The following is a 7,891-nucleotide window of genomic DNA, read 5'->3' as shown; positions in this document are numbered from 1 at the left end:
CCAAGCCTCCAGCCCACAATGTCAAACAAACTGTAAAATCCAACAGTCGTTTTTTCCTTTCTCACGCAGCAAACTGCAAATTGTTTACGCTCTTTGCACCTGGCAGCTAAACTCTGGCTGCTATTGAAAAGTCCCTTCCAAGAGCTCGTAAACTTTGTAGCCAAAACATTCTGTGGCTTTGTTTCGCTTTCCCAGGCTCACAGTCCAGCCCCTCTGCCAGTAACTTTCCGTTACCTAGCAACAATGCATTTCAATAAGACATCTTATCTACCACAAAAATTTGTGGAATGCAGGCTGAGCTTCCAAGCTGCAGGCCTCTTCTCCCGGAGCTTTTGTTTTCTTTGAAACGCAGCTCCGTGAACCAGGGAATTAATCTTCCTGCGTTCACACTTTTAGCCCGAAATGCAGCATACCTTGAACTTTGTTGCTCTGGAAAAACACCTCTTCTTTCCACCAGCCGTCTGTTGAGCCTCTGGCTGTTCTCAGACGCTTTCCTTTTCCTCCTTGGAGCAGAGGAGGAGGACAATCCACCAGCCTCTCATGCAGATGTCCGATGAAACGCAACCATCCGAAGGCTGCCACTTTGTTGGAATTCTGCCTGGGTCAGAGGAATGTGCCACAAGCGTAGGCACCGGCAGATATTCCTGTCGACCTCCCCGCGTCTCCCAACCTCTGCTGATAAGCAGGCGAGGTCCGGCGATTCTTCTCAGATGTATGAGAGGAACACACCGTTCTTCCTCTCTCCCCTTTGGTGTCCCCAGGGAGGGGAAAGAATCAGACAGAAAACTATTTACATCATTTATTTCTGCCTCTTACATCAGTACAGAGAATCATGTCTGCACTCAACAACAGCAAGAAGAAAACTCCTCCCAAGTACATCCAGTACGGGTCATATGACACACACACACTGAGCTAACATCCGGTGCTCAGTACAGAATGGACTGCCCCTTTGTTCCCATGGCAACAGTCACAAACATCCTGTCTGGCTTTCCAGCCACAAGCAGCTGGCTGAGCTGCTAAAGCCTTTGCTTGCTGCAGCATTGGTGCTTTATGGTAACACACCTGGGGCAGCCCGCCCCCACCGACCCCCTTCCTCCACCCCTGCTTGGGAGATGTTGGGGCCGATCTACACTCACGGTTTATAACGTTAAGGAAGGGTTTTGAAAGCACATGACGTCCTACTTTTTACATTCATAATGCGTTATTACCTTGTCTTTTTATCACTTAATTTTAAATCGTTTTATGCTGCTGTATTGGTGAAACACTGCTCATATGTCCCTACGTACTTTTACTGCATTCAAACTCTGACACACACATACACACACCCCGCCAATGGTATTCGAGGGGCAGATCACAAAGGACACAGAGGGAGGGAGAATTAAGAAGAAGAAGAAGAGTTTGGATTTGATATCACACTTTATCACTACCCGAAGGAGTCTCAAAGCAGCTAACATTCTCCTTTCCCTTCCTCCCCCACAACAAACACTCTGTGAGGTGAGTGGGGCTGAGAGACTTCAGAGAAGTGTGACTAGCCCAAGGTCACCCAGCAGCTGCATGTGGAGGAGCGGAGACGCGAACCCGGTTCACCAGATTACGAGTCTACCGCTCTTAACCACTACACCACACAAATGTGACAAGAGCTGAGGGTGGGGCAGAGCGACCAGCGACAAGAGAAAGAAACAGCATTTTGGAAACTGGTGTGGCAGTGGATTACTTACATTTGACGGGGGGGGGGGTACACCAAGGTAAAAAGCAGAGACATCACCTTACCAACAAAGGTCCGTATAGTGAATGCAGAGGCTGAGAGAACCATGCACATCATCTTGCGTTGCTTGGAGGCAAAGGTGGAATATAAATTCAATAAATAAATAAGACTCCTGCATTGCAGGTGTTGGACTGCGCAATAGAGTTGGAAGGAACCCAATTATTATTGAAGATTTATTAAATGTGTATACCATCCATTATCCATAGATCCCGGGGCTGATTCTGCGATTCTTAGATTCGGGACAGACAAATGGACGTGCTTTGTCACATAGCAGCAAAGAGTGAAAACAGTAGGGTTTGCAACCACAATGTGTCATGACCAACTTGGGTGGCGTTCAGAGAGGATTAGACAAATTCATGGGGGACCAGGCCACTAGCCACGACTGAATGTGCAAATTTGGTAAGCTTCATGTGCACACTGAATCAAATCTCTCCTCCGTCCCAAGTTGCGCCTGCGATTGAAGCAGCGTACAGTTCCCAGGGCCATGCAGGGGAGTTCATGCGCACGGCAACATCCGCAGGCAACATGATGAGACAGAAGCTTTGGAGAAAACTTGCCAAGACAGCCAGTGCGGAATCAAACTCAGGAGATCTCTGCCCATCACTAGCAGAAACCAACATTTCCCACTGAAATTCTTACATGCCTCTATTGATCTCAAAACATCGATGCCTTCTTGTCTAAAATAAGCAAGGTGGTTTGCAGCAGTTAAAGCTCAGGCTTGAAGCAGAGTGACTGTAAAGAAGAGCCCCATGGGTCAATAAGAAGACCATTTTTACAACTGAAAGGGTTTAGCTGAATCTGAAAAGATGATTGCCCTGAACAAGAAGCCCATAGAATCAGAGAATTGTATGGTTGGGACCCAAGGGTCATCTAGTCCAACCCCCCTGCAATGCAGGAATCTGAACTAGATCATACATCACAGATGGCCATCCAGGCCCTGCTTTTAAAAACCTCCAAGAAATGAGAGTCCTGCACCTTCTGAGGGAGTCTGTTCCATTGCCAAAGAGCTCTTCTCATCAGAAAGTTCTTCCTGATGTTTAGTCAGAATCTCCTTCCTTGTAACTTGAAGCCATGGGTTCGAGTCCTACCCTCCAGGGCAGCCGAAAACAAGCTTGCTCCCTCTCCCATGTGACAGCCTTTGAGACATTTGAAAATGGTTCTCATATCTCCTCTCAGTCTCCTCTTTTTCAGACTAAACATACCCAGCTCCTTCAACCATTCCTCATAAGGCTTGGTTTCCAGACCCCTGCTCATCTCAGTCACCCTTCTCTGCAGTGGCATAGCGTAGGGGGTGCAGGGGGGGGCCGGCCGCACCTGGCGCAACATCTGGGGGGGCGCGCTCGCACTCGCAGCTCTCTGCCCCTACCTGGCTCACTCACTCTCTCTCACTGCAGTGCTGGCTGTGTGAATCCGATCCGAGCCGCTGGGTCGCCGCCCACTGTGGAGGGGGTGGGTGCCAGGCGTGCGGTGCGGAGAGAGAGCGAGGGACTATCTGGGGGAGGGACAGTGCAGCGGCCGCCCAGCGCAGCGCTGAGCGCGGGAGAGAACCACACCAGACCAGACCAGGCAGCAGCAAGAAGAAGCTGGCAGCGGCGGCAGGTTAGGGGTTAGGGGGCGCAAATTACTTGCCTTGCCCCGGGTGCTGACAACCCACACTACACCGCTGCTTCTCCGCACACATTCCAGATTGTCAATATCCTTCTTAAATTGTGGGACCCAGAACTGGGCACACTACTCCAGGTGAGGTCTGACAAAAGCAGAATAGAGACAAGCTATTTCTTCCTTCTTCTTGGGAGAAAAGCAATGACAAACCTAGACAGCATCTTAAAAAGCAGAGACATCACCTTGCCGACCAAGGTCCATATAGTTAAAGCTATGGTTTTCCCAGTAGTGATGTATGGAAGTGAGAGCTGGACCATAAAGGAGGCTGATCGCCGAACAAGTTATACTTTTGAGTACTTTTTCTCACAGCACAGTTAAACTGTGGAAGTCTCCCAGGCAATGTTGGCCACCAACGTGGATGGCTTTAAAAAAGGATTAGCAAATTCAGGGAGGGGGAGAGGACTACAAATGGCTAGAGGTGCCATTTGGGGAACTAATATCATAACTGGAGAGAGACCTGTTGGAATGTAAAATGTAAAAGTGCTGTCTAAAACGTCTAAAATATTATTGGAATGGGAGACAAAGGATGAGCAAGTAAAATAATCAACTATAAACTGGGCAATAGATATCGGTCATAATATAGACATGGAAGCATGGGACCGATTGTGGAATATGGATATAAAATTTACAGCATGTCATGGACTAAGAGAAAATTATATGAAAATGATTTATCGGTGGCCTCTAACACCGAGTAAACTGGCAAAAATGTATAAATCTAAATCAAATTAGTGTTGGAAATGTAAAGAGAAAGAAGGTTCTTTTTATAATACGTGGTGGTCTTGGAGTAAGGTTAAGGCTTACTGGGAAATGATACATAATGAAATGGAAAGTATGTTTTAAAAAACCCAGAAGCTTTTCTCTTGGGAATTATAGGGACAGAACTACCTAAACTGTACAGAATTCTATTTACGTACGCTACTCACCCAAAAATGGAAAGAAGCAGAAGTCCCAGTAAAGGAAGAATGGATACAAAAACTTATGGAATATGCAGAAATGGCAAAACTTACTGGAAGAAAGAGAAATCAAGATAACAAAGTTTTTTATAAATGAATGGAAATGGTTTATTGAATATTTACAGATAAATTGCAAACAGGTAAAAACACTGGCAGGATTATTGTAATAACCTTCAGCCTCAGAAGAGTATATATTTAAAGAAGATGAATAAATGGACAAATTAAGTTAATTTGAATATGCAGAAGATATTAAAAATAAATTTAAGGAGCTGCAGAAAGAGGGGAAAGGAAGCCAAGTTTTGAAATGTCAAAATGATTGTAAAATCGGTGAAATGTATAAATCTGAAAAGTAGAAATACTTTTTCTTTTTTAATGGCTAGCAGTGAGGATCCCTCTGCTCTGCTTTTGCAGCTGGACGTAGCAGCAAATCCGCTCCACTTCCCAGTGGGGAGGAGTTGCGGTGGACCGTGTGGCCACCCACTCCCCTCCGGGGGCGGGGGACTTTGTCCCCCGTTGCATGGGGGATCCCGGCCATGTCAGAGCCCGGCCAGCCAATCCGCTGGCTGGGGGGCGTGGCCAGGGCCGTTTAAACGGAGGAGCGAGCCAGAGGACTTCCTCTTTGGCTCTCTTCCTCAATCACCCGCCTTCCCTCCCTATTTTGCAGGTTAGGCAATGGCCTTGCTATGGACTTCGCTTCATCACCTTGGTTGTCCGAGGGGCCTGGTAGGAATTTTTCCACTTGGCAAATTGGCACTGGACACTTGGTTTTCGCCTACCTCGTAGCAATCGTCACAACTTTGTTAGGGTTGCGGTTAGGCATTGTTTGACCTTGTGTTGGGGAGGGGAGCTGTGGCCATCACCTGCCCCTCCAAGCTTAAGGGTATTCCATTAAAGGAATCCAGGGGTGTTGATCTAGTCTGAAGCCCGGCTGGGGGCTAGGGCCTTGACACGACCCTGACGGGAACACCAGGGGGAGCTTGAGTTGGTTCGCATTGACAGGGCTCCCCCTACCAGTGGCTTACTCTTGCAGGAGGGGGTGGCTGCGGGGTCTCGACACGCAATTCTTCTAAACACCAATTGCTGGAAGCTACAGGAGAGGGGTCTTGAGTTCGAATCCTGATTGCGAGTTTCCCACATGCATCTGGTTGGCTCCCGAATCTCCCTGTCTCCCCATTCCTCCTTTTTTCATTCTTCATCTAATTGCCTATTTATTAATCATTTTCTATTGTCTCCCTCAAGGACCAGGCTTCCGCCAGGCTCAGGATGGAAGGCGACAACAAAAACGGGGAGAGATCAGAGCCGGAGCTGGCAGGAAACGTGCCAGGATTTTGCAGCCGTCCTTTCGCTCCCTGCGCAAACCACTTTGCCTCTGCCCCAAATGCGATGTGATTTCTCTCTCCTTAACCTCCTGCCCTTTCCTCTAATGATTTCCCCCAGCACTCGGGGACTAGCGGGGCGGAGGGAGGCCTGGGGAAGGACAGAAAAGCCAGCACAATTAGCCGACAGCCAAGCAAAAGAACAGCGTGTTTCCTGGGCTTATTTTGCCAATCTTTTCCGCGGCGTATCTTAGCGGGCATCTGTAGGGGACGGAGAGACTTGAGGCAGGACATTACGCTCCGGTTCGGGGCTGCTTTTGTTTGGACCGATAAAGGTTTTAATTGGAGTGTTTAGGCCTCCATTCTCCTAAAGAGGCAGATTTGCTCTGATAAAAGTGAAATAAAAAAATAAAAAAAGCCTTTCTTGGGCTGAGAGGAAATATTCAAGGAGATAGATCTAGCCTGTCAGCAGCCCTCTGGGACCGATGGACACAGCGGACTGCTAATGCGCGGCAGATTTCCATAGTAAATGCAGGGACTCTGCTGTGCCAGACCTGTATTTTCACAGGATGGTAGAACGGCAGAGATGGGGGGACCCCAAGGGTCATCTAGATCAACCCTCTGCAATACAGGAATCTCAACTACAGTATCAATGACAGGTGACCATCCAACCTCTGCTTAAAAACCTTCAAGGAATAATAATAATAATAATAATAATAATAATAATAATATGTTATTTAAACCCCGCCCATCTGGCTGGGCTTCCCCAGCCACTCTGGGCAGCTTCCAACAAAATGTTGTTGTTGTTTAATCGTTTAGTCATGTCCGACTCTTTGTGACCCCATGGACCAGAGCACACCAGGCACCCCTGTCTTCCACTGCCTTCCGCAGTTTGGTCAAACTCATGCTGGTAGCTTCGATAACACTGTCCCACCATCTCATCCTCTGTCGTCCCCTTCTCCTTGCGCCCTCCATCTTTCCCAACATCAGGGTCTTTTCCAGGGAGTCTTCTCTTCTCATGAGGTGGCCAAAGTCTTGGAGCCTCAGCTTCAGGATCTGTCCTTCCAGTGAGCACTCAGGGCTGATTTCCTTCAGAATGGATCGGTTTGATCTTCTTGCAGTCCATGGGACTCTCAAGAGTCTCCTCCAGCACCAGAATTCAAAAGCATCAATTCTTCGGCTATCAGCCTTCTCTATGGTCCAACTCTCACTTCCATACATCACTACTGGGAAAACCAGAGCTTTAACTATACAGACCTTTGTTGGCAAGGTGATGTCTCTGCTTTTTAAGATGCTGTCTTAACTTTAAGATGCTGTCTTAACAAAATATTAAAATACAGTAATCCATCAAACATTAAAAGCTTCCCTAAACAGGGCTGCCTTCAGATGTCTTTTAAAAGTCTGGTAGTTGTTCTTCTCTTTGACATCTGGTGGGAGGGTGTTCCACAGGGCAGATGCCACCACTGAGAAGGCTCTCTGCCTGGTTCACTGTAACTTGGCTTCTCATAGTGAGGGAACCACCAGAAGGCCCTCGGAGCTGGACCTCAGTGTCTGGGTAGAACGATGGAGGTGGAGACGCTCCTTCAGAAAGGAAGGAAGGAAAGTCCACCACATGTCATGGGAGACGGTTCCACTGTCAAATGGCACTTCCTGTCAGGAAGTTCTTCCTGATGTTCAGTCGGAATCTCCTTCCTTGTAACCTGAAGCCGTGGGTTCGAGTCCTACCCTCCAGAGCAGGAGAAAACAAGCATGTTATCTCCTCCATGTGACAGCCCTTAAGATATTGGAAGATGGTTCTCCTACCTCCTCTCAGTCTCCTCTTTTCCAGGCTAAACATACCCAGATCCTTCAATTGTTCCTCATACGGCTTGCTTTCCAGACCCTCGGTCATCTTGGTCGCCCTCCTCTGCACATGTTCCAGCTTGTCAACAACCTTCTTAAATCGTGGCACCCAGAACTGGACACAATATTCCAGGTGTGCTCTGACCAAGGCAGAAGAGAGCCAGACTATGGTTTGCTACGATCTGGACACTAGACTTCTGTTGATGCAGCCTAGAACAGCATTAGCCTTTTTTGCTGCTGCCTCAAACCGTTGACGTTCCCACAACGCAACTTCAGAATATGGAGCAATCTTTGCCAGGCATGGAACTGGCATATTTCATTTCTTTTGCATTCAAAACAATGGGAGGAAAACT

At 47.8% G+C, this 7,891-nt stretch overlaps 1 long non-coding RNA gene across 1 annotated transcript; it reads right to left on the bottom strand.

Moving 5' to 3' along the window:
* Nucleotides 1–785: 785 nt before the first annotated feature.
* Nucleotides 786–7,387, bottom strand: LOC308485507. Its single transcript, XR_013990581.1, has 2 exons — nt 7,344–7,387; nt 786–1,062 (listed from the first exon to the last, which is right to left on the bottom strand). It is a non-coding gene; the product is annotated as an uncharacterized lncRNA (long non-coding RNA).
* Nucleotides 7,388–7,891: the final 504 nt, after the last annotated feature.

The sequence above is a fragment of the Podarcis pityusensis genome (genome assembly GCF_964106645.2).
Source record: "Podarcis pityusensis genome assembly, chromosome: 9".
Classification (NCBI taxonomy): domain Eukaryota; kingdom Metazoa; phylum Chordata; class Lepidosauria; order Squamata; family Lacertidae; genus Podarcis; species Podarcis pityusensis.
Note: the sequence above shows the minus strand (reverse complement) of the source record. Positions and strands in the feature narration are given on the sequence as shown.